General features: G+C 54.2%; 1 protein-coding gene across 2 annotated transcripts in view; it reads right to left on the bottom strand.

The window, feature by feature from the left end:
* FAM222A (family with sequence similarity 222 member A) overlaps positions 1-24,596 on the bottom strand; it is a 92,964-nt gene that overhangs the window by 3,866 nt on the left and 64,502 nt on the right. The window lies entirely within an intron of this gene.

The following is a 24,596-nucleotide window of genomic DNA, read 5'->3' as shown; positions in this document are numbered from 1 at the left end:
GGCTGGCCCAGTGCTGCCCTCCTCCCCCGCACACCCAGCCCAGGCTCACCCCCGCAGAGAGCCGCACCACGGCTGGCCACGGCGATAGCGCCCAGACCGGGTCCAGCCTCCCTGCACAGGGACAGGAGCCACAGCCTGCGCTCAGGGCACTGGGGATTCCCCAGGCTACGTAGTCAGGAACGGTGGGGCAGAGGCTGAATGATTTCTGGGGCACCCGCACTGTCCGGGCTGCTGGAGGGAGCCCTGGGCACAGATCTCTGCCCTCTTCCCAGCTGGGCACACGCCTGCCTGCCACCTGGGCACACAGCCCCTGTGCAATGCACGTCCACGCACAACCACTCTGCAATGTGCACACCCACCCCCGTCACACCATACACACCCCACCACAGAGGAGCACACGTACCCCCTCCCCCTGCCGCACGCGTGCTCACACTACTCTCCTCCCAGTGAGAGTTACACACCAGGTCATGTGCCCAACCTCCTGCAGTACACACACACGCACGTGCGCGCACGCCTTGCCACATTCACGCCAGCCGCCACGTGCGCTCCCAGCCTGGGTTGCTGCTCGCGCACGCAACTGCTCCACCACAAGCACGCACAGCCCTCATTTCACGCGTGCGCACACACCTCCTCTGCCGCACGCACCCAGCGAGCGCCAAGGCCACACCTCCCCACACTCTCCTGTTAAATCCTCCCATGCACGGGCGCAGACCCTTCTCTGCACGCGCACAGAGTGCAACAGCCCCGTACCTCCCCCATCAGGCCTGCACACTCTCTCTTGCTCCTCCCAGACGTCCCCTCACATCTCAGCCCCCTTCTCCCACCCCCCGGCCGCACCAGTCAGCAGCCCCAGGAGGGGAGGTGGGGAGACAGCAGGCGCTGCTGCCCAGGTCCCAGGCTGCCACACGAGACCACGCGCCCCCGGCCTGGTGCCACCCGAGCTGGGCTCGCATCCCAGCAGCCCCAAAACACAGGAGCTGCAGCAGTGCAGAGACCCTCACCCTGGCCAGGCAGCCCGCATCCTGGAGCCAGCAGCTCCTCCCTCCTCGCACAGAAGAGATGGGTCCACATGGGAGAACGGCCATGCTCCCAACAAGCTGCCATGGCAAAGCAGCCATTGCATGGGGGGGACCTGTGATGTGCCATCCCACGGCTGGGGCCGCAAAGCCGGGAGAAGACAAGGCTACAGCCAGGCCGCCAGGCACGCGCACAAGAGTGGCTCTAGGCGGACGCTGGGGCACCCCTGGCTCTGCTGCCGGGGCTGGCTTCCTGCAGGAGCGCGGAGAGGGAAAGTTACTCTGGAGAAGAAAACAAACATTCTCCCCCTCTGGAGCCAGCCGTGTGCCTGAGCAGCTCTGTGACCAGCCTTCCGCCCGCCTGGCCCAGGAGAACGTGCTGGGGGCATCTCCCTGTATGGCTCTCGGTTGAGCCGGTGTCCTGGGCGGGGAGGAGGCTGAGGGGAGGTGAAGTTGGCAGCTGCAGCTGTGGGCGACGAGGGAGCACTCCAGAGCAGCACAGCCCCAGCGCCCCAAGAGGGGAAGTAAAGGCAGGAGCCGCCCTGAGAAACCCTCTTCCCTCCAAAGCCCCAGACACCTCCCCTCCCCTAGTGCAAGCGGCTCAGGACTGGCCGCCCACAGCTCACTCAGGCCAGAAATGGAGCCTGCATGGGGCGCTGCATGTGGGGAGCAGTCATCCCTCTGGGCGGCAGGCTGGAGGGCTGTGGCCACGCTCCGCTCTCCGCCAGGAGCGCCTCTGTGGGCGTGAGCACCATGGAGACAAGGCCACAGCATGGGGTGGGCTGCCCGACGGGGAGCATGCCCCGGTACGCCACTCTGCCCCTGTGCCGGGGGCCACGCTGGACCCCGCTGGCAGGCAGGAACTGCCCAGAAAGGCCAACCCAGGGAGGCTGCCCAAGTCAGAGGCCTCAGATCTACAGGGTCCCCAACCCTTCTCCCACCCTCCAGGGCCGCGTTCTGACAGCCCTTGCCAAGAGCGACACCGCAGCAGCAAAGGCTCCGGGGAGAGAGACAGCCCCAGCCAGCCTGCACGTCCCTAGAGCCAGCTTCATGGCTCAGCCCTGGCGGCAGCAGAGCTGAACCCCCTGCCCCAGGGTGGCACATGGACTCCAGAGGAAAGACAAGCGACCCATGGGGATGTACGGGGTGGGCAAAGGGTGCACGGGGTGGGGTGGGGTGGAGGCCACGTGCCCCAGTTGCATCTCAGTGTGTTTGGTGTGGCAGAACTGCCTCCCGAGAGAACGAGCAATACGGTTCCACCGGACGGCGGCTGCAGCTGTTTGCATCCCGGCGTGTTAATTGCCCCTATTCGTGCTGGTGCCTGTTCCTCCTACCCTCTGGCAGCTCCGCATGGCGCCGGGCTACTTCGGTATTATTCAGTTATGCGGGAATGCACCGCCCGTCACCCACCGCTCTTCTCGCCTGCGTTCTCCCTACCGCCTGATCGTTTCAGTCAAGCGTCTCTTCTCCGGGGACGGGACGAGGCTGCCCACACGGAAGCTCCGCTGGGTCAGCTTGCTCAAGCCCTACCCACCCCAGCAGAAGGCTTCAGAGAGCTTCTTGAAAGCGACCCCCTCCCCCGCCCCCCCCGAGGGCGCCGTACCAGAGCCCGGCAGAAAGGAGGTCGCAGCACAGACCTGCCCCCTTTCGCTGATCAAGTCACTTCTAAGTGGCCGAAAATAAACTCGGTGTGGAGAATGGAAATGTCACTTTACCCACCGGGGGTATCTTTCTCCGAGATTGGATTTAAACTACATTATACAAGCAATTTCATGGGTGCTTTGCGCTGCTACGAGAACCTCACCAAAAATGGGAAGGCATTCCATTTACTAGCTATAAATCAGCCGTTCCCATAATGAGCACAAAAATGTCACTTTTATACAATTTTACAGATGAACAAAACTGGTGAAATTAACTGTGGTAACCTACTAGAGTCAGCAAAAGACACCGCCAGAAAAAAAAATTATCTCTGTATATATTTTTGTTCCTCTCAAACTCTTTCCCAAGCAAGTTTCTGCCATTCTGGTGTGAAAACTCATTTGTCGTACCCATTATACTTTCATTTGGAGTTTATCTTGAGTATCCAATGAGCCACCAACTGTGAAAATGATTAAATCTACAAAATCTATCTAATAGATGGAATAAATTAGGTGTTTAAAATCTCCGCAGACACAAGAAGGCAGAAAACGATGGTTGCTACTGAGTCATTCGTAACCGAAGCCCTTTCAGGCTTAGGTAGCTGCCAGGCTTTTCCCGTGAGACGGGGGTCAGCCAACAGCTCTGACCTCGGAGTCAGTTACACAAAGCCACAACCTCCAGGCGAGCTGGTTCGTCATCATATGCTGAAAGGAGAGTTCTGTCTAGGGCACGGGGCAGAGACAGGTGAGAAATACGTGGCCCTGAAGCCATTACCGACTCCTGAGGCATGCTGGGTCTCTTCTCCCTGTGGACAGTCGGACTCAGGGCCCTTGGCCATCCCCCGTCTGAAGCTGCCTCACCCCTGGTTGGTCACTCACCCCAAATCACCACCACACGATAGCCAGGTGGTGACTGGGAGAGGGTCCCAGACCCATCCCTAGAAGAACCGCTGCCACACACAGCTCAGCGTGGTATCTCAGAGGCTTTTGGTCTCTTTCAGCAGGACCAAAGGGACCCTAGAGACCAACCTCCCTTGTCACCCTCCTCCCGGCAGGGGCCATGCCGCAGAGCGTGCAAGGACCCGGCCCACAGATACGTTCAGCTGCTCCTCTTCACCATTCGCTCATCTCCACGAGGTCTTGCTGAGCCGCAGTGAGGCACGACCAAAGGCCATATACAGGCTCCAGAGGTGCTCGTTTGCATCAAGCCTGAATCTGACCCTCAGCCCCACTGCTGTTCCCACGAGATGCAAGCAGGAGCGGGACATGCTGCTGGGCAGGGCTGCACAATTCTCGCTGCGGGGCAAGTGCAGGAAAAGCCCGTGGGGCCCCCCTGCAGGACAGCGGCCATCTACCAGGTTCTGCCAAGCAAAGGCCTGCACAAGCCTCTCTGGGGGTGCTGGAAAACAGTCACTTAACTGTTGTGTTCAGCGGCTCAAGGTGGGGGTCTCTGACCGCGCCAGAGGAGTGCCAGGGCCGGGCGGGGCAGCAGGAGGAAGATACCAGAGCCAAATGCTGAGCTGCCAAGACCCCCCCGTGTCCCTTGCAAAAGGCAGAGCAAAGCTTCAGGAGTCCCAACTCCTAACACACATGGCTCAGCCCCTCAGCAGGGTGGAAGGCCCCACTACCCCTTCGCCCCAGGAATTAACCAGGAGGCGTCAGAGATGCGAAGCGCCTGCTGTTCGTTTGGGGTTTCCACATGGCTACAGGTGCTGGGGCAGGGTCTGATACCTCCCAGGAGCCCAGGGACTCGGTGCCAGCATCCTTCCTCTTGTACTGCTGGGTTGACAAGAGATGAGAGACGGAGGTCAAGCCCAGACTAAGGGACGCTGATGTCCCACCTACGGGTCCTGGTATTCCACCAGGGTCAGACAGTCTGGATTTATCTCCCATGGGAGCTAAGCTAGACACTGGGTTAATGGGGGTCACAGGAAACCTGGCGTCCTTTCTGAAAGCCTCATAACACAACCTACCCCCGACCCAATTCTGACAACTGGAAGTGCTGAAATAAAACGTCTCAGGAAACACGGCTCTGCTGAGATTTCCAACACATTTTTCCAGCGCCAAATGGTACGGAGATGAGGCCATGGCCAGAGCAGCCCTCATGCTCCTGCCACTGACACCATGGTCACCTCTAAGAACAAGCTCAGAAGTGCCAAGACAACACCTTGCTTTTCATTTACAACACTCACCTTGCCTGGGTTTCTTCCCAGCCTGGCGCTGGGCACGGGGCGGGGTCACAGGAACTCTCATTGCTACAGCCAAAGGACTGTTACAATATTCTTAAAACCCAAGGCGGAGCAGCCGCGTGCAAGCAGAAGAGCAACTCCACGAAACGGGGACATGAGCCAGGGGCCCTGGTTTTGCAAAAATCTCTTTTCCGAGCACGCTAAGCAATGTGGGGGTCTCAAAGTGTGGCGGGATGGCGGGGGTGTGTCTCTTCTGAATGAGCACACCAGCCGACTGCACAGCCGGTACAAAACCGCACCGGAATTTCTCCCCCAGACTACGTCGAGCACCAGGGTTCTGCCTCGGTGGGGCAGGTGGCGCGTGGGACGCATTGGGCTGGCAATGCGATCACATGAGCTCCATTCCGGTGGACATAATGGCATGGAAACGAGATGGCGGCATTGCACACACGTTGGGAAGATCATTTCGTGTGACCGGGAAGGGCAGCTCCAGCACTGGTGGGGCTCCGCCGGCAGGCGTGAGGAAAGCAAGCTGGCTAAGCAAGGAAAGGCCCCTTTCCCCCCAAACCCTTTGCAAGAAGGCAGGCTCAGCAATGCAGGAGAGGGGAGCCGAGCGGCTGGCAGTGTCGGGAGCGGAAGAAGAAGAGCTGTCTAAGCGCTCCACCTTTGCAGCGGCACAGCAATTAGACCCAGAGCGCTACTGCTGCAATATATAGATTGCTTCCTGGGGGAAGGGTCAATCACTGAGGTCAAAGGTCATGGCCTGGATAGCGCGATTCCCCCCGCTGGGACACATCAAGTCCGTTCCCAAAGGCTGCCTGAGACCCAGCCCCTTGCCATGACCACGCTGAAAACAGGCGATTTATCTCACTGGCCCCAGAGGAGGGCCCCACATCCCAGGCTGGCGGGCTGCTAAGCAGCGCGCGGAGGTCGGTCTCTGTGCGCCAGAGTCCCCGGGCAACGAGGGAGACTTTCCACCTGGAGCTGGAGAAGCAGAACCTCTGGAGGCAGCCTGTTCCTCTGGCCTGCAGTTCTCACCCTTCAGAAGCTGCCCTTCAGTTCAGCCTACACCTGCTCCGTTGGCCTGCGACGCCGCTGGGGCAACGCAGCAGCGCCACTGGTTGAATGATGCAGGGGAGTTCTCTGCCCGTTTTCCACTGCCTCCGCCCAGTCCCAGGCTCTCTGCCGGTTTGGATAAACATGAAAAGGGGGCTTTCTCCAGCCACCGGAGTCCTAATTATCTGCTGTTTCTGCCTCGCAAAGAGGGGCGGCTGACCACAGAGTTTCAGCGTGTCGAGATAGGCACCAATTAGCTAAAATTAAAGGTGACGGTGGTGAATTCTGAATGGTTTACAATTAACTTGGGTTTTGCACAATGGGTTGATTCAGTAATTACTGTGCTGGTGCACACAGGGAGCGAGCGGCTGGAGGGGTGGGTCGGATCCTGGGTTGCGTTTCTGTGGGGCGCTTAATTCATATTCATGCCCTGGAACTTGTTCAGCAGCAGGGTCCTTGGTCCGCGCACTCCCACTGTCAGGTTTCACTGGATAGCCACCTGTCTTGGCTGAGTTCAACCCAACAAGCCCTGCACCTCGGCTGGGGTACGCCTGGATGACCCTGGCGGTCCCCTCTCACCCTATGGCACTAGGAAGTGGGGAGCTCCCTGGCACCAGAGAGCAGGAGGAACGCTGGACTCCATGCACTGGCTCATCACTGCTTCCGTCTGCAGCCAGGTGAACCGTCCAAGTCAGCCAAAACTCTGCAACTGGCGCCTCGCTGCCAAGAAAGCAAAACTTTGGCCACAATCAGCATCTGGGTCCCGGCCAAAGACAGGGGGTTTCTGCTCTCGCTGCTGCTGTCAGAAATATTCCTATGCAAAGGACTGCTCTTACGGGTGGAGAGGGAGGTGATAGGTCTCGGCATAATGACACTGCTTGGATCCATACTGAAATTGCTTTGATGATTACTCATGATGTCCAGAGGGCCAGGCTCGGACCGGACGGCGACACTGGCAGGGCACACGGAGATCTTCTGTGAAATGCCCGTGTCCATAACGGGTAGGCTGCTGCCGCTGGCTCCATTTTGTTCACCCCGGGCCATGCTCTGCACCATCTCCCTTGCTGCACAACTGCACTAGCGCCCCTGTGACGGCAGGCACCAGTCAGCCAACAGCACGTGGTCCCGTCTGGGTTCCTCACGCTGCCTGCGGACGGGCTGCAGCGTGGTCCCCCTTGGCTTATTGTTCTCTTGCAAAACACACCGCCAGTCTGGAAGTCAATAATTGTGTCTAGGTCCAGTGTTCTCCGTACTGCCGGGAAGTTCCCTTGGCGCCTCCTCGGGGGAAACAAGTTCTGCATGCCAGCGGCTGGCAGCAGCAGGGTCTTAACCGCCCATAGGTGGAATGGAACCTGGGACCTCCGGAGCTCAGTGCAGGAGCTAGAAGCCAGCTGGCTCTCAGCGAAAGCCATAGAGGAGAGTAATTTTCTCTCTGTGAGCGGTCCACGTGTCCCTCCATGGCTCAGGCAACCATGCCCAGTAGGTGTGTGGGTTACACACGCACCTGGCTGCTGCTGAACCTGTGATATGCACTTTGCTGCCTCCCACAGCAGCAGAGAGCGTTGGGTGTCGGGTTTTATCTAAAGCTGCGCGAGTTTTTCCAAATAAGCCCATTTCAAGCGGCGACCGCAAAGAGCAGGAAAGGGGCTTCTTGGTTTAGCGTCAACTCCTCCAGCTCCTGCTGTGTACATGAGACACAATAAATAATGTGAGCTGGTGTTGAAGGTCAGTGCGTGGCATTCACACCCCTAAACCCTTAGTACAAAGCCAACGGTGGGCAGACCAGGATGGCCAAGTTCCTTGCCTGTTCTTTGTGTTCTCTATTAAACTGCAGTCTCAGTGATTCAAAAGGCAGAATGGAAGCCGTCACTGGCCTTTTCTCCCATTAAGTTAATGTTATGGGCTTTGTACAGGTGTCTTAAATAGACGCTGTTATTAATGAATCTGTGATGGCAATTAACATCAGGCCTTTTGGGCAAGATTAAATAGAGCTGCTGGGCAAATGAGAGAGAGACTTCGCTACGCCACGGAGTTCAAGGGATGGCTTCCAACAGCACGTACGCAGTCGCCCCGTCCCAAATCTAAAGCGGGGGAAGCCGAGAGAAAGTGGGATGGACCAAGGGAAGACAAGAGACTCTTCCCAGAGGACCTGCCTGTCACCTTTCCTAGTGCTCCTAGCTGGAATGACTATTAGGGAGCGTTTAACATCTCTCCCTTGGAGACTTAAGTTCCAAACACCCGTAGTTCTGATTCGGAGAGAAAGAGCCACATTCTGCCCCAAGCATATGAGATTTGATCTCACCCCTGCTGAGTACTCAAGGGAAAGGAGGAACTTAGCTTTCCTGCCGGCATCTTTGCCCAGGAAAATGACCAGGTGCACCCAGCCTTCCTCACGACACACTGGACAATGGAGCTGGATCAGCACAGACAGAAGGGTTAGAGAGAGAGGAATGGGTGGAAGTCACCCCTGTGCTGAGGCATCACTTACGTTCTATAGTGACAGAGAGAAGTGGGTCTGTCCCACGAAAGCTCACCTAGTAAGTTATTTTGCTAGTCTTTAAAGTGGTACTTGTGTGCTTTTTGTCCCAGAGGTCTTGTGATGGTCATTAGCCCAGGGGTGAAGTTCACTGGATGGGAATGGGAAAGTTTCACAAGACTGAGTAAGACTGCCGGTCGGAGCAAATGTCTTCCTTCATACGTAGGCATCTCTGCAGAGCTATAAACGCAACAGCCTGGCACAGGGGTGTGCGAAAGAGGCATGAGAAAGTGAAACTGACTAAATTGGGCTCTGTGGCTCAGGGCAAGGAACTGCATGGAAAACAATACATAGCAACAGGGAGGATTTTCTTACACGTCCAGAGCTTAGGTCTTCAATACTAGCACAGGAGAGAATGAGAGAATGTTAACACGCACACGGCAAGCCTGCGTACACGCGTGTGCACACGCGCACACACACACACACACACACACAGGGAACGAGGCAGCTCATGCAATTCCCACAATAAGAACAACGAGGAGAAAACAAAACAATGAATTAAGTGAGCAGTGTTCATCCCATGCACTAAATGAATCCAGGGCCATGTGGGATAATAGTTACGCAATCATATAATTAAAGATGGCGTCATAGTGCACATGCACAAGAGGGCCCAATTAAGGCAACCTTCGCGATGGCATTTCCTAGCTCCTTAGTGCTCAGGTTCACAACCTTCTTTTGTAAGCACACCTCTTTTCCCAGCATCGCCTCTCGGGTCCTCCAGCGGCAGTGGGTGTTTCACATGAAACCACCATGAAATGAAGCGGGCAGCTGAGCTGTGCCACTGCGTGAGCACGCTGAACGTGAGTGGGCCCGTCACCTGGCTCAGTCGCTCTCAGCGGTGGCTGGGAGAGTAGCTCTCTCTGCCCCCCAGAGCCCACAGGTTGGAGGCTTTGCAGCACAGGTTGGCTCACGGCTGGCGTGTGGCTCCGAGCATGTGTCGTGCAGAATTCCACGTCACATCGAGGGGTCCTTAGCTCAGTCTCGTGACAGGGTGGTTGGGCAGGGCTGAGCCCTCTTCTAAGCAAGCACTGAGCAACCAATGTCCAAGCTGGGCCAAGGGTGGGGGACTTTCCAAATGGCCAACTTGAATGTGGAGGTGTCTCAGGTGGCCCAACTCCGCAGCGCCACCACCATCGGAAACGTGCATGCAGCAGCCGCTGTAACTCCCAACAGACGGGAGCTGGGAGGGGAAAGACACACGCCGGCATTCCCCTTCATGCCAGCACCACTGTCCTTGGAGCGGCAGCACTGTGAATACTCAGTTAACATGCCACTAATTAGCCGGTGACACTTGCAGAATCCCTAACGAACCTGTTCTCTGTCGCGAGGGAGAACACTCCATTACACGGAAAAGCACCATCCTTCTCGCCGGAGGAAGGGTGGAGACGGGGCTTTTGGAAGATGCACCAGTGGAGGCTGGGCAGACACTGGGCTCACCACATACCCAGGCACTCCCTGCATGTTGTGACCCGGTGGCAAGGCTTCCTCGGGTGGGCTGCCAGGCAACAGACTGACTTGGTGTGGACAGATCCCTGGGGATCTCAGCCTAGAGAGATGGTGCTGGGGCAGCTCAAGTTTGCTGCTCTCCCTGCCTCATGCCAAGTCAAACCAGGCAAATTCACCAGCAAAGCTACACCACGTTCCTTACAACGGCCCAGCTCCTGCACGGCCCTCTGCATAACAGCGTCCACATGGGCATTCTGTCGGCAGAGCCCTGTGGTACGTTATGTGGCTGCATTTCCCCATGCAAGTCTCAGGAGCAAAGGATGATGGGGGAGCTGTCACGCATCACATGGGTACCACAGAGCTCCACTGCAGGCATCACTGCCTGGCTCCACATGTGTTCAGAGGACACAGGTACTGGCATGGCACTGGCTCCTCTCAGCAGCTGGGCATCTGGCCAGCTCCCCCAGGAGCACGTCCTACCAAAGGAAAAAGGATAAGGAGGACACAATGTACAGGAGCAAGGAAAGGCTTTCGAGGTACAGAAGGATGGTGCCCGGGAAGGCACGAAAAGGCAGCACACGCACCTTTCCAGAGAGAGGAAAGGGCCTCGCTTTGTCGTCTTCTCCACACCAGCTGGGCTGGCTATGACAAGTCACAAATTCGGTGTGTTGTCACATATCAGGGTGACGCACCAAAGCCCCACTGGGAAAATTACAGCGCTACCAATTTCCAAGAGGTTCCTGGCGTGCTCTTGCGCTCCACTGGTAAGCAGCTCCCCCTCTCCAGAATAATTACTGCTTTCTAACGGGCTATAATTACTGTGAGATGCAAACTCTCCCAAATCACCGCCATCACCCGTCACGTACAGACAGCTCGCCTGACACTCAGGCGGCCGCCAGCATTTCTTCCCTGGCTCTGGAACGTCAACTGTCAAACACATTACGGCAGGCCCCCTCTCAGCTCAAGGAATACGCCACAAACGAGGTTTCCTTCTGGGGCCAGGTCAGCGCGGATGGCAGGGAATCTGTTCTGTTTAAAAGTTAATCTGTCATGGAACAATGCACAGCAGGGCTGGAGACTTCATGAGCCACACTGCTGTCAAGCCAGAGTAACTCCACTGACTGCAGGGAGGGCATCCTGGAGCTACAGGGGTGTCGTGAAAGCACCGTTGCGGCCCCAGTCAGAGAGAAAGCTAGCACGTGAGAACTCAGGCAAACTTGGGTGCAAGCTTGGCCCAGTATCTAGCTGCGTCTCACGTCACATTCGGACGCTGGCACGCGTAGAGGGAAGAGAGGGTCCTGCAGATTGCCAGAACTACACAAAGAGCAGTATCTGTCTGAGATCACAACCAGCATGGAACAGGCCCCAGATCTGACCTACCCTGTTATATCTGTCTGCAGAATGCATGTAATTCCAGCTCAGTGCGTGCGCACACAAAGCCAGTCGTCTTTTCTCCCTAATAAGCCAATGGTTGTTGCCGGCCCAGAGAGGTTCATCCTATATACGGTGAACGCACAACTGGCTGAAAGACTGTATCCAAACAGTCATTATCAGTGGTTCAGTGTCAAATCATGAATAAGAAGTGTCCCTTTTCTCCCTGATACGCCAGCCAACCAAACTCCGAAGAGCCACCCTGTAACAGATCAGTCAGTGCCCTTCCCGTGCTGACGAATCATAGGAATGCAGGTGGACAGGCACCTTGAGAGGTCATCAAGCCCAGCCCCCTGCCCTGAGGCAGGACCAAGAAAAGCTAAAGCAACCCTGACAGGGGCTTGGCGGGCCTGTTTGTAAAGCCTCCAGTGACGGGGCTTCCACAGCCTGGATGCCTGGTCCAGAGCCTAACTACAGGTATCGGAAGACAGTTCTCGTCTACCTTCACTTGCCCCACCTGCAGGTTAAGCCCATTCTGTCTTGTCCTCCCTTCAGTGGACACACAGAACAATTGAGAACAACCCTCTTTGTAACAACCCTGAACGCATCTGAAGACCGTTCTAAGATACAAGCCCTCCACCCCACCCCCCCATCTCCTCTTTTCTCAGGACTGGACACTGCTCCAGCTGAGGCCTTCCCAGTGCTGAGCAGGGCAGGACCATCACCCCAAGGTCCTACATACGACACTCCTCTTAATACGCCCCAGAACACTAGCCTTTTTTGCAACTGCACCACATTAACTCATGCAACTGGTGATCCCCTAGAACTGCCACGTCTTTTTCAGCAGTACCCCGCCCCCTTAGCTGGTGAATCCACATTTTATATTTGTGCCTTTGATTTTTTTTCTTCCTACGTGAAGCACGTTGCACTTGTATGTACTGAATTTCATTGTGTTGAATTCAGACCAACATCAAGGTCACTTTGAAATCTAAGCTGGTCCTTCAAATTGCTTGCAACTCCCACGCCCAATCTGGGAGTCAGCTACAAATTTTATAAACACATTTTCCAGTCTACTATCCAAGTCATGAAAGAAAATATTAATTAACACAGGAACCACGACTGATCCCACCTCATGCACCGTCCCATTTTGGCACTGAACCACTGATAATTACTCTTTGGGTACAGTCTTTCAACCAGTTGTGCATTCACCATATATAAGTTGAACCTCCAATCCAGAACCCTCTGGTCCAGCAACATCCATAATCTGGCACGATTTTACTTAGCTGCACAGCCACTTATCATAGGTGTGGCCAAATCTTGCACGGTCCCATAAAGTTTGTTTCCAGCCACCAGTCCTGGTTCTCAGTGTTCTGGGCTGTTATTCAGGTGTAATTTACTGCTAAATGTCTTCTAAGAGCCCAGTAAGCAGCAAAAGTGTTCATAATGTGCTAGACAACAATAACCTCCCATGGGTCAGCAAAATCTCTTGCCTAGTACCAGTCAGGTCCCAAAGGTGCCGGATGAGAGAGGTTCAACTTGCAATAGTTTCACCCAGACCACATTTCCCTGTTTGCTTACAAGAATGTCTTTTGGCATGGTCAAAAGCCTTACTAAAAATCAAGATATTCTTGCTCACCGATTTCCTCCATCTGGTAGGCCAGCAACCCGGTCAAAGGAGGAAATTAGGTTGGTTTGGTGGGATTTGTTCTTGACAAATTCTTGGAGACAGTGCCTTACAACCCTATCATTCTCTAGGTGCTCACAGACTAATAAATAATTTGTTCCAATACCTTTGCAGGTAGACAAGTGAAGCTGGCCGGTTCTATCCTTTCCTGGGTCCTCTCTGTTCCCCTTCTTATGAACAAATCTGACCTTCACTAGTTCTCTGGGCACCCACCCAGTCTCCTGGAGTTCTCAATGATCATTGCTGAGAGTGCCCATAACACGCCAGTTAGTTCCTTAAACACTCTAGGATGAATTCCATCAGGCCCCACGGACGTGAATATTCCTAACTTGTCTAAATTTGCTGTAAGCTGTTCTTTCCCTGCTTTGGCTTGTGCGCCTTTCCCTTGGTTGTTAATATTAATTAGGTTGAGTATCTGGTCACCTTTTAACTTTTTAAATGAAGACTGAAGCCAAAGAGATGTTAAACACTCAGCTTTCTTGATGTCAGCTGTTATTAGTTCATCTTTCATAGGAAGCTGAGCTTTACATTTCCCTTGGTCTTTCTCTTGCATTTAAAGAGCATCTTATTGCTTTTCATGCTCCCTAGTGGGGCTGGAATGCTCATTGTGAACCCCCCCCCCCCGCCCATGGGCTGCACAACGTGGCCCATACACCTTTAACTGGCTGGTGGTAATCTGCTGCAGGGGGAGGGGCAGGTGAGGGGACTTGAACACTGATCTGCAACAAGGCCAAGATGATTTCCACATGGGCATTGAGTGCCGGTCAGCAGGAGCGGATCCACCTTCCCACATGTTTGTACAGCCCCCAGCACAGACCGGGCTGGAACCTCTGGGCAGCGTGGCAGCATCCATCCTAACCTACAACAATCCTGGCTGGGGGCGGGGTGGCGGTGGGAGGGATCTAGCTCTGAGCCACCCATTCACAACACCTCCTGGGTGGGCTCCTTGAGCACACCGCAACGATGGCTTTCCCCTTCCAACACTTGGGCTGTCTGTGGGACACGCTCCTCACCAGCTGCTTTTGGAGCGAACGCCAATGCCGAAGGACGAGCTTTGGCCTTCTCCCTGCCTCTGCTGACCTGTTTATTTCTCCAGGCCACACTCAATAGCAGCTAAATAATTGAATCTGCTCAGCAGCCAAAGATTTGTTTTGAATTTTATCGGAACTTTAAATTGTTGTGTTTCTTGAGTGTTTTATTACTGTAAATGGAAAATGCAATGCCCACAGTAATAATCCCGTGGCTTTGTATATTCCTGCAAGCTCCCGCTCAAAGCGTTATTGGAAAGCTAGGCAGAAGCGAGAAGCCTTTATAATGGGCAGCACAGACTTACAAGATTACGCCTCCAGATGAACAACTTTTTATGTTTAGCAAATTGGCCACCAAATTCAGTTCAAGAGACAGATTTAGCTGTAGCCCCAAGAATGTGGCGATAGAAAACAATCTAGTTTATGGACAGGGGACACTGCACCCCCTCTCCGTTCTGAGCTGTGCAGTCATTTCAAAATACAGGTTGACCCTCTCTAGTCTGGCACCCTCAGGAGGTGAGAGAATTTGCTGGCCAGGTTCAGTATCGTTCAGCAGCATCACCAACACTTCCACTGCTTATTGGGCTCTTAGAAGACATTTAGGGGTAAATTGGAGCTAAATAACATCACAGAATACTGAGAGCCAGGACTGGTGGGACCACAGGAAACTTGGCCACATCCTGATAAGTGGTCGTCTGGCTAACTAAAATCATGCTGGACTATGGATGCTGCTGGATGAGACAGCTTCAGCTGGTGGCCAGAGAAATGTGCATGCCTGATTCTGCCTTGCACATACCAAACCAAGAAAGGCAATGAGGGCTTCTCGGGCATCTCCCCTGGAGCGTAGAGCTCTCTCAGTCCTCTGCTAACGCTAGACCCCCACCAGAGAAAGGGCACCCATCTGAGAGGGTAAAAGGGCCCCAAACATTGAGTCTGAGCTGGAGGACAGAAGACTGTCAGGACTTTGATCACAGACTGAGCGGCAAAAGCTTTCCTGAAAAGCCCAGAGGGTTCAGAGGCAGTGAAAACCTCCCAAGATTATTAAACGATGTTTAAAGCTACCAGTAACCTGCCAATGTTCTCTGCTCTCCCCCAGCCCTGCCCTGGCCAGGTTCTCTTACCGGCAGAATTCTGGAAGTGCACTGAGCTGCTATCTGAGCAAACCTTTAAAGAGAATGATGAGTTAACACTGGGCAAGTTCTTTTAAGGCTGTGTGTCTCTGTTCCCAGTCTCAGACTGGGGCGCTCTGGTACTGCCAACCCTGAGCACTCAAAAAACACCCAAGTCAAGCTGATAAAAAGCCTGGCTTAAAACCAGGAAATTGTAAAATCAATTTGGAGATTTTTAGTTATGGATTTGAGCCTCAGGGGTCCCATTTTCAAACTTTTCTTCACAGCTGTGAGAACAAGAAAGGTAAGCAGCACCCTGGGAACTAGGGCTTTAAGGAAAGCGTCAGCTATAGCAAGAACTAGCAATACACAGCCTACTCCCTCCTCCTCCTCTTCTCTCTGCACCGTTTCTAGTTAAACTGTAAGCTCTTTGGGACAGAGACCGTTTCCGGCGGTGCACGCTTACAGCGGCTCTACCGCTGCAAAAATGAGCCATGGATAGCTGCACTGACATCCACAGATGCGGAAACCTGCCCATCTAAAGTGGATATCCGCACATTTTCATGGTTCTAGCTACGAACTTTGTATCCGCATCCATATCTACAAAGATGAGCGGCGGATACACATGAAGGTAGAGCAGTCTGCAGATTTGCAAGGCTCGAAATACAAACCTGAGGAGCAGTATCACCCTTCAGGGGAAGAGGCTGAGCGGGGAGGGCCTGTTAGTTGACTAAGCAACTACATAAAGCCGTGTTTCTTAAACTATCTTCCAAAGAACACTGCTGCGCCGTGAACAAGTCGCTGGTGTGTCAGGAGCTCCTGACACTTTGATACCACAAACTGACAGTCTATATCTTCTGTCATTAAAACCAGGCACCAGGTTATTTCTTCGTTGCTGGGACACCTGATTAAATTACTCCGTTTTGCTTTCGCTGAACGTGTTGCTGGGTTTTCATTTTTTGGGTGGGACCACAATTCTTTTTTGAAGAGCATTTTCATAGGTGTTCTGCATAAAAGAAACAGCATTGTTCGGTGTTCCGGGGTCTCAAAAAGTTTAAGAAACACAGATATAAAGAGCCGTGGGGCAACCTGCACCCCCCAAAAACACCCCACAGCTTCATCTTCGCCAAGAGCAAACCCTCTGAGCAGAGGGGTAACTAAATGACTAATTAAAACACACACACACACACACACACACACACACACAGAGCTACCAGATCTACCCAACTCTGGCTGCGAGACAAACCTCCACGAGACACACGGTGCTGCACGAGGCACCCTCCTGTTCCCAGCCCTAAGCAGAGAGGTTTGTAATAATCCACTGCACGGGGGGCAGGGGGAACACAACGTGCTCAATAAAAACACCCTCCCGAAGGAGGAGGAGGAGGAACCCAGCGCTAATTGGAAGGCTGACAATACCTGCGCCTGTATTCCACAGGAGCCAGCCAGCCCAAACTCACAACAGTTACCAATTAAACCCGGCAGCCCGGCGCACACAGTTCCGGTTATGCTCAGAGACACAATAGGCCCTGGAAGGGCCCAGCTGCCAGACCCCTAATTAACCCTGCTTTCCGCTGCACACTTTGAAATGTGGGAAGGCAGCTACAAAGTGGAGAACAAGGCAGGGTTAATAACAGAGACCTAAATTGCAGGCCCACAGGGCCTAGGCCTCCAATGAAATAACAGACCTGTCCAGGCTGCTCAGCTGTCAGTCAGTCAAACAATTCAGCACCCGAGGAGCTTAGTGACAGGAGAGGAACAGCAGCATCTGGGCTCTGACAGGCAGCCTCTGCTCCTTTCAAACAGCGTCCCATCAAGCTAGCATCTGTAATGAAGCGAGACGGTGGCAGGCTCCAGCCTCGCCAGCCCGGCCTGGGATCGGCCGCTGGCCTCCCTGAAACAGGGAGCGTGTCAAGAGGGCGCCTGCCCCCCAGCATCCAGGTGAGGGGCAGGGCGAGCCCGGAGCCTGGGTATGGCTTTAAAAAGTGGGCCACTGAGTCACAGGCGCCGTGCGCAGCGGGCGCTGGCACTGATGCGTAGAAAGGATACGACAAGCCACAAGCCTCCGTGAGCAGGTTCCCGTCCCTGGCTGAGCGAGATGGAAAAGATAACGCAGACGCGCTGGGGCCAGGCTGCTGGGGAGCTCAGGCAGGCATGCGGCGGCAGTGCTGCCCTGGTGAACCACTAACAGAGCCAAGGGAGGAAATCAAAACAGAAGGGTCCTGGCCGGCGTGCGCCAGCAATCGGGGGGCTGCTGCGTGCAGGGGAGGATGTCAGCACTGGAGCTGGAATTTTACAGGGGCAGGAGGGGCCGTAAATTTAAACGGCATCTGGCAAGAAGATGGTTGCAAGCCCTAGACACCGCTTTTGCCAGGTCAATGGGTCTGGTTGCTTCCCTTTGCAACCGTTTGGCTTGGCTGTCTGGGGACCGCACGGCCTTTGGGACCGGCTCCTGCTTCAGGAGGCGGCTGCGGAGTTGAAATCCAGTCAGGGACGGGCCAAGGCCTGGGAGAGAACCTGTGCAGAAGAGAGACCACTCAGCCTGATGTGCTGGCCGACTGGGCCGTAGCAGGCGGAGCTCCCCGCCGGGCACTAGGGCCCAGAGAATACACGCAACTGGCAGCACTGCCTGGCAGAACTCAATCTCAGGCCATGTGAGAAGCACGTGTGCGGGGGTGTGAATCATTCTCTCCGCACTCCACAGCCTGGAGCGAGGATACACCCAGGGGCTAACCCAGAAAACATCCTTCTCAGAGCCTCTGTCCCCCTCACCAGGGATGAGCAGGCCCGGATTTCAGGGGGACGTCAGAACACCCCTGAACGCTCCGGTGCACGGCGGGTACACCTTCCAGCACCAGTCCAGTGGGCTGCTGAATATTTGGGGCACACCCAACCTGTACTCTCCACCTGGGGGGACCTGAATTTCCAGCAGCACAGCAGATGCGTGCTACCGGGACGCACCTGACACAGGTGGCATTCAAGCAGTTAACGCCAGGTGAGCGGAACGTGCACTGCCAGCTACAAGTGGAGAGCCTGGCGCCCGGCCTTTGAAAGGACTCCCCCACCCCATTTGCTCCTCCGCTCCTCCGATGGGACAAATCTGACTCACACAGCTAAAGCGCCAACATATTTTGTGACAAGTGAGGCAGTGCTCGCCTGGGTAAATCGTTAGAATGCTAACGAAGCAAAGCTAGGGACAGCTGTAAGCTCCTTGCGCTCTGCACTGGTCCCAGTGTCCTGCCGCTAGAAGTGGGGCTTTTTTTTTTTTTTTTAAAGGAACAAATAACCAATGCCATCGGCAGAGCTAGTGCAGCTCACCAGGCCCACGATACAGCGCAAGGACTGAGGCCAAAGCGCTCTGTTGAAGGGATCTGGCTACACAACCCATGCCCAGAGGTGATCCGGAGGCCCAAGCCTGACGGTCTTCAGGAAAACCTACAAAAGCAGCATCTTTGGAGAGGCTTTGCCACCACTGTTCCCCTCTCTACCCCCCCACAAAGGGACAACTTCACCTGCCTAACACTTGCTTCGGTGAAACCCCCTTGTTTTCCCCGGCCCCTCCATGCACCATTCTTTCCATCCTACTAATAACTGAAGCCAGCCCACTAGGCAAAGCACAAAACCCGAGGTCTGACCCTGGAAACGGGAGGGCCATGTGTATTTTGCATCCCCCTGGCAGACGATGCTGAGCTGCATCTAACCCACCCGCTTTGCTTGGGCAGCAGGCAGGGATGGTTCATTTCCACTGAGCAGATCAGCCCTTCGTCTCCCTGCACAAGTTCAGGGGCAGCTGCTCAAAGCAAGGCGCCATAGTCAGGCTAGGAACCACCTCCCAGGGCATGAGCGAGTGCCCCCTCCCCCCCCGACCCTGAGACAACGGCTATAGAGTCAGGGGCACCAGCAGACCTGGGTTCCTGTCTTTTCTGGATCAGTACAGAATTACTTAAAAGCGGGATCGTCACTAGGCTTCAGAGTCAACAGGTCTACTCAAACGAGGCACAGCTTCGGGCCGCCTGCACCTGGCTGCAATTTGAAAGGTTTCCTTCGCAGCCCTGAGGGGCAGAGATGTTTTATTTGTACGTTTATTAACGAAAGCTCGGCCGGGACGGCGAGACAGCCGGCAATGGGACGGCACACCCCCTGCTGGTGCCAGGGGTCAGCGCACTCGAGCAAAACAAGGGCAAAAAATCATTTCCTTTTTAAAACTTCGAGGCAGTGCATGTTTGGGGAGGTGACCTGAGGTCTGAGGAGATCCCTTTTATGCATCCAGGCTGGCAGAAGCAGCCACCAGCGTCGACAAGCCCCATGCGTTGCCTGGGCCCTGGCTTTGTCGCTGTGACTGAGTGGGGGCATGAAGGCAGTGGCTGGGAATCACCATCCACAAACACTCCATTCAAGCCATGGCACTTCCTGTGCTGGGCTTGCGTTTCCCTCCGTACAGGAGGTGTCCAGCCTCCGTCAGATGCAGGGGCAAGCGGGCAGTAATTAAGGAGGATTTCAATTAGAGGAGGGAGGGGTTAATTAGAAGCCACAGCACAGAGGCAGATGCGAAAAGCAGCAGGAACTGAGAACCCGCCACTGACTGATACTGCAGTGATCAGTATATGCCGATGCTGGCTATGAAGGGACAATAGCAACCCAGCTGCCTCTCTCCTCTCCAGAGCAGCACTGGCGGCAGCAGTGATCTGCCAGAGCGAGCAGCAAACAGTGCCTGGCGACTGTCTCTCCGATCAGCAGCATAAACCAAAGTCATTGTGCCTGTCTCCAGGCACAGGGCTGTGTTGCTTAGGGCATCTCAGGCAGAGGAACACGGGACCAGCCCTGAGGTGCAGTGCCACACGCTGGCCTCTCCCCCCTCCAGAGCGCACATGAGCTGTGAAGCTTGGGACATGTGAATCAGATGCTTACCAGCCCGAGGCTGGGCAGCTGAGCAAGAGGAAGGGGAGACCCAAATGAGGGTCAGAGAGCAGAGCCTGGCCAGTCCCGCCCTGTCCCGCCCGGGAGACACAGAGTGCTGTTTTCTGCTGGGTCTTGTCCCTGCACCTTCCCTGGGGATCCTGTCTTCATCAGTGGCCTCTGTCTCACGGGGGCCTGATAAACGAGGTGCCCATGTGTTCAAAAGGAGAAGGCACTTTCTCCCCGACTCCCACGCCGTCACCCCGCGATACTCCAGCCCTCTTATTTCACTGCCTGCCTCTATTGCTAGCTACTTTCCAAGGAGCAGATGAGGAACGGACCCAATTTATCAATTTGATTGATGGCCAGAAGTTTTGAATAGCAGGGGCCAGAGAGACACCAGCAGGTTCCCAAGTGATGCCAGGGTCAGCTCATGAAATGGACAGTCCAGCTAACACTCTGGGAGCGCCCTGGCCCGCAGGGGAAGTGCCTGGGGTGTCTGAGCAGTCAGACAGCCCTGCACAAAGGGCTACCGGGAAGGTTTTCTTCCTAAACTATCACGATTAGAATTAGTGGATCAAGCCCCTTTCCTGCCAGAGAACCTTCGGTTGGCCAGATTTTCACGTCCAACTTATTAGCACAACCCAATCAACAATCCCCGGTTCTCTGCCCTGCACACAAGCAACAGATTTGGAATGCTTAGGCTGCAGAAACCTTTCCAAGCAAGGGGGCAACTTTCTCAAGGTAGATAAGCCCCTCAAGTTAGGCTCCTCTCTCTGGAATTTAGAGCCGATGGGCTTGTGCATATTAGAAAGTTTTGCCTCTCACTACAGTGGCCTGGGACCCGTGCCCCAAACAAAGCAAAACACCCGGCAAGCTAACCGACCACAAGAGACAATCAGACTGGGATAGAAGTACTTATGGTGGCAGAGCCTAATCTGGTTCAGGAAGCAAAAGGAGTTCTATCTGCACATCTAAGCCAACATTAAGGTTTAGACTGACTATTCCAGTTACAAAAAGTCACACCCCAACTGGCACAGTGCGGCTGCTGTAGCCTTTGTTGCATACACTAGTAAGCGACCTGTTTTTTGAAAAATGATGAGCTATCAGTGGCTTCTATCAAAGTAACAGCCAATTGTAACGGGCCCACAGAGGGAGGGGAAAAGGCGATTTGTGCCCTGCTCCTGTTTTCTCCCGCAGTGAGTGCTAGGAACTGCACAGCACGTACATGGGCGGAGCGTTCCCAAGGTGCCTCAGAGAGGAATATGCCCAATTCCCAGTGCCATTCATGGGAACTAGGTTCTCCATTGGTGCAGGAAGCTCTGACAACCTCAGTCCTGGTCCCCACTCAGGCAAATGCAGGAGGAGGAGGGGATTAGGCTGTACCTCACCCACCCACTGCTACGCGAGCATTTGCTGTCAGGTGCTTTGGATGGTCACAGTCAGCACATGGGAGCAATGCAGCATGCAAAGCCCCCTCCCCCTTGCCAAAAGGGACCCAGAGCAGTCAGCGAATACATTGTCCTCGTGCAGCTCTGTGCATGCAGTGGTGAGTAAATGCCATCAAGCCCATTTTACAGATGAAAAAGCAGGAAGTGACTAGCTCACTGTCATGGAGCAAGCCAGCAGAAGAGCCGGGAAGAGAAACCAGGAGTCCTGGCTACCTGCCATCGCGCGCACGTTACCCTGTCGCTTCCTGGCAGAGAGGGCGTCGTGTGCCAGGTAGGCTCATTTCCTGCCGGGTTCAACCCTCTTCTCAGCCCGCTGGAAGTACCTTGGTTCAATAGAAAGGTGTCCCGGGGACGGGGGAAGCACAGGACACATGCACTGTGAAAGCCACTTTGTAAAAGGGGTCACAAAGCCCCTCCGCTTTAATAGCCACAGCCGTTTATGCCGTGGGAATGATGCAGTATGCCTGTATGTGCCCACGTGAGAGCTGAGCCAGCAGGGACTGACTACAAGCATCAGCTACTGCAGCACCAGGTCAAAGTCGCCATAGCCGAGGGATAAAACTCACCTGTGGATTGGCGGGGGGGGGGGGGGGGGAAGGCGTAACACAGTCACCTGCACCCGTGGGCAGTGTTCCTTTTAATTTTTCCCATCCTCAGGAGGAACAGATTCTGTTGTGGCTGCGCACCCACAATAGAAAAACACGCTGCCCACCATGGGTGTTCCAGCCAGCAGGCACCTGAATCGCTTTTGGATGGACACCCAAGCATGCAGCTTCCTGGGAACACTGCCTGTGGGCTGCGACATGCATTAGAGATATGTATATGTATAACCTACTCAAGTTCATAACACTGCATATTAATTTTTCATCACGGATTGCTGGTATTTGTTAGACCTCAGGGCAGGGCAGGAGCCTACAGCCTATTTACAACAAAACAGCTGAGATCAAAAATATGACACTGAAAAGCTGTTTTTAAATTGATCCTGCTGTGGTCACAAAATCTAGCTGATATCCCATCATTTTGGGCCCTTTCCCAGACCCCTTTGTGGGGCAGCTTAGCAAAATGGGCTAGAAATAACAAACTCAACCTTGCCTGGCTTAGACTTCTTCAGACCTAGTTCCAAATGACCAGCTCTGAGACACGCCATGCCTGCTGCAAAGAGGAAAACTACTTTTCTAACTTACGACAAAGTACCACACTTTACTGGTCCCCAACTTTCCCATCAACAAGGAAATTAAGCACCCGCACCCACTCCACAAAAAAAAAAGGATGAAAACCAAACAAAAGCGTCTCTCAGTGTAGGTCAGCTCAGGGAGTCGGGAAAAAAAAATGCACATTCACTTCAAGGTCTTGAATTCAACCAACCACAAAACCAGCCGGAGAACTCCATCAGAACAAAGCCAGGAGGAAAGGCTTGGGCAGCAAAAACCCAGAATCCTTAATGTGCAAAGACAACAACATTCACGACAAAGCACAAAGGGAAGAGCAGACGCTTTACCATCCCAACACATTCGTCCATTAACACGTTCGCTTTTTCGGCTGACATGTCATTTCAAATCGAGCCTCCCTCTCTCTTTTATTCGCTGCCTTGAAGAAGCGAGAGGCTTTTTCTGAGGCTTCTGTTGCATTGGATCACCCCAGGGCGAGCACGTTATTATCTGCAGTCAAAGCGTCACCGCAAATACCATTCTACACACACGTGTCACTTTCTATTTGTCTCCTCTTGGAGGTAGGGGCATTGAGCAACGAGCACAGCGCCGCTTACAGAGTAAATGAAAAATAAACAGCACGATGGGGGTGAGTGGGAGGGAAGGGGGGGCACTTCCCCTTCACGGTGCTGTGAGCAAAGAAATACAGCTCAGGCATCTCCCCTGCTCGCCTCTCCTCCTGGGGCTGTGTTTGACTCCCGAACATCCATCATCCGCACTCTAGCACCCTGTGCAATTCTAGCCGGAGTCTATGTTCAGGGTACACAAACCTAAAATCCAGAGAGAGCCTCAGACCTTTCAAAGAATGCACCTGATTCTGGACAGCTGGGGTTTTCAGCCATGCCTTTGGGGAGCCGGTATTCAGCCGACTTCCCCATCCCCCACCCTCAGCCAATCCCATGGCTGGGGCTGCCGAGGTGCCAGGACTCAGTGCCGGCACAACAGAAGCACTGGTTTTAATCAATACAGTCAAAACAGCCCCAGGCAGTGACACTGATAGTCAAGGTTGCCCAACACGTCCCTCTAGAAAATGCTGTTTTTATAACTTCACCAAACTAACTGGGCCAAATGTTTCCATGCCTGATATCTGCTGCCTCCAGCTCAATCTTTCCGGAACACTTCAAGATGGAGATTAAGGAAACCTACATTGTTTTGCCCCACCAAAAATGCCTAGAACCGTTCCACAGAGCTGCTCTGTTCCCTCCATGTTTGTGGAACAGGGACTTGAAATTTCTCAGGGGAGCTGCCCTGGTGCCTGGAATGTGCCTTTTGAGTTCTCTGCAAAAAGCTACACAAATGTGGTTGAATTGGGCAGGTTTGTGAAAACCGCTCTATGTGCTGGCTCAGGAAAGGTCTGAGATGCTGCTAAACTTCCCCAAAGACCATCTGCACTGACCTGGGTCCACCTGCTCAGAGGACACACGACAGGCTTGCCCCTGAAATTGCTCCTGCCTGTTGCAGGAGAGGGGGACAGGCTGCTGCCAGCACCAGGCAGCAGAGCTGAGAACAGGGAGACCATCCCACGGACTCACCTCTGAAATGCAGGCAGGAAGGAGGAGAGAAAAGCTGTGTAGACAGGTGAAGGAGGAGCGATGGCACAGGGACCTGTAGCCCCTGGAAAAGCACTCCCCTTTAGAACCCAGCGTCCACATCTCATCCCCCTTTAACAGCCGGCTCGCTCAAGAGGATAACAGCCTACCTCGGCCACAGTTACTCCATTAGCTCCAGTAACACAGGGCGTGGGCTGTAGATCTAAAGGTCCCAACCTGCAGTCAATGAACAAGGGAGACGGTTCAGTTCAGTTAACACTCTAGCATAGGCCAGAGGCAGAAGGGGCTGAATTAAGGCAACACAGGGAAATTCTCAGCCTTTTCTGGTTGCAATGTGACTTTGTAACCAAAATAATAGTCACTGAATGCAGGGGGCTCAGCGAGAACAGAAAAGCACCTCCGAGGATGCTGAATTCGGC

Source organism: Carettochelys insculpta, chromosome 18 (genome assembly GCF_033958435.1).
Source record: "Carettochelys insculpta isolate YL-2023 chromosome 18, ASM3395843v1, whole genome shotgun sequence".
Classification (NCBI taxonomy): Eukaryota; Metazoa; Chordata; order Testudines; family Carettochelyidae; genus Carettochelys; species Carettochelys insculpta.
The sequence above is the reverse complement of the archived record's forward strand: the minus strand, read 5'-3'. Positions and strand labels throughout refer to the sequence as shown.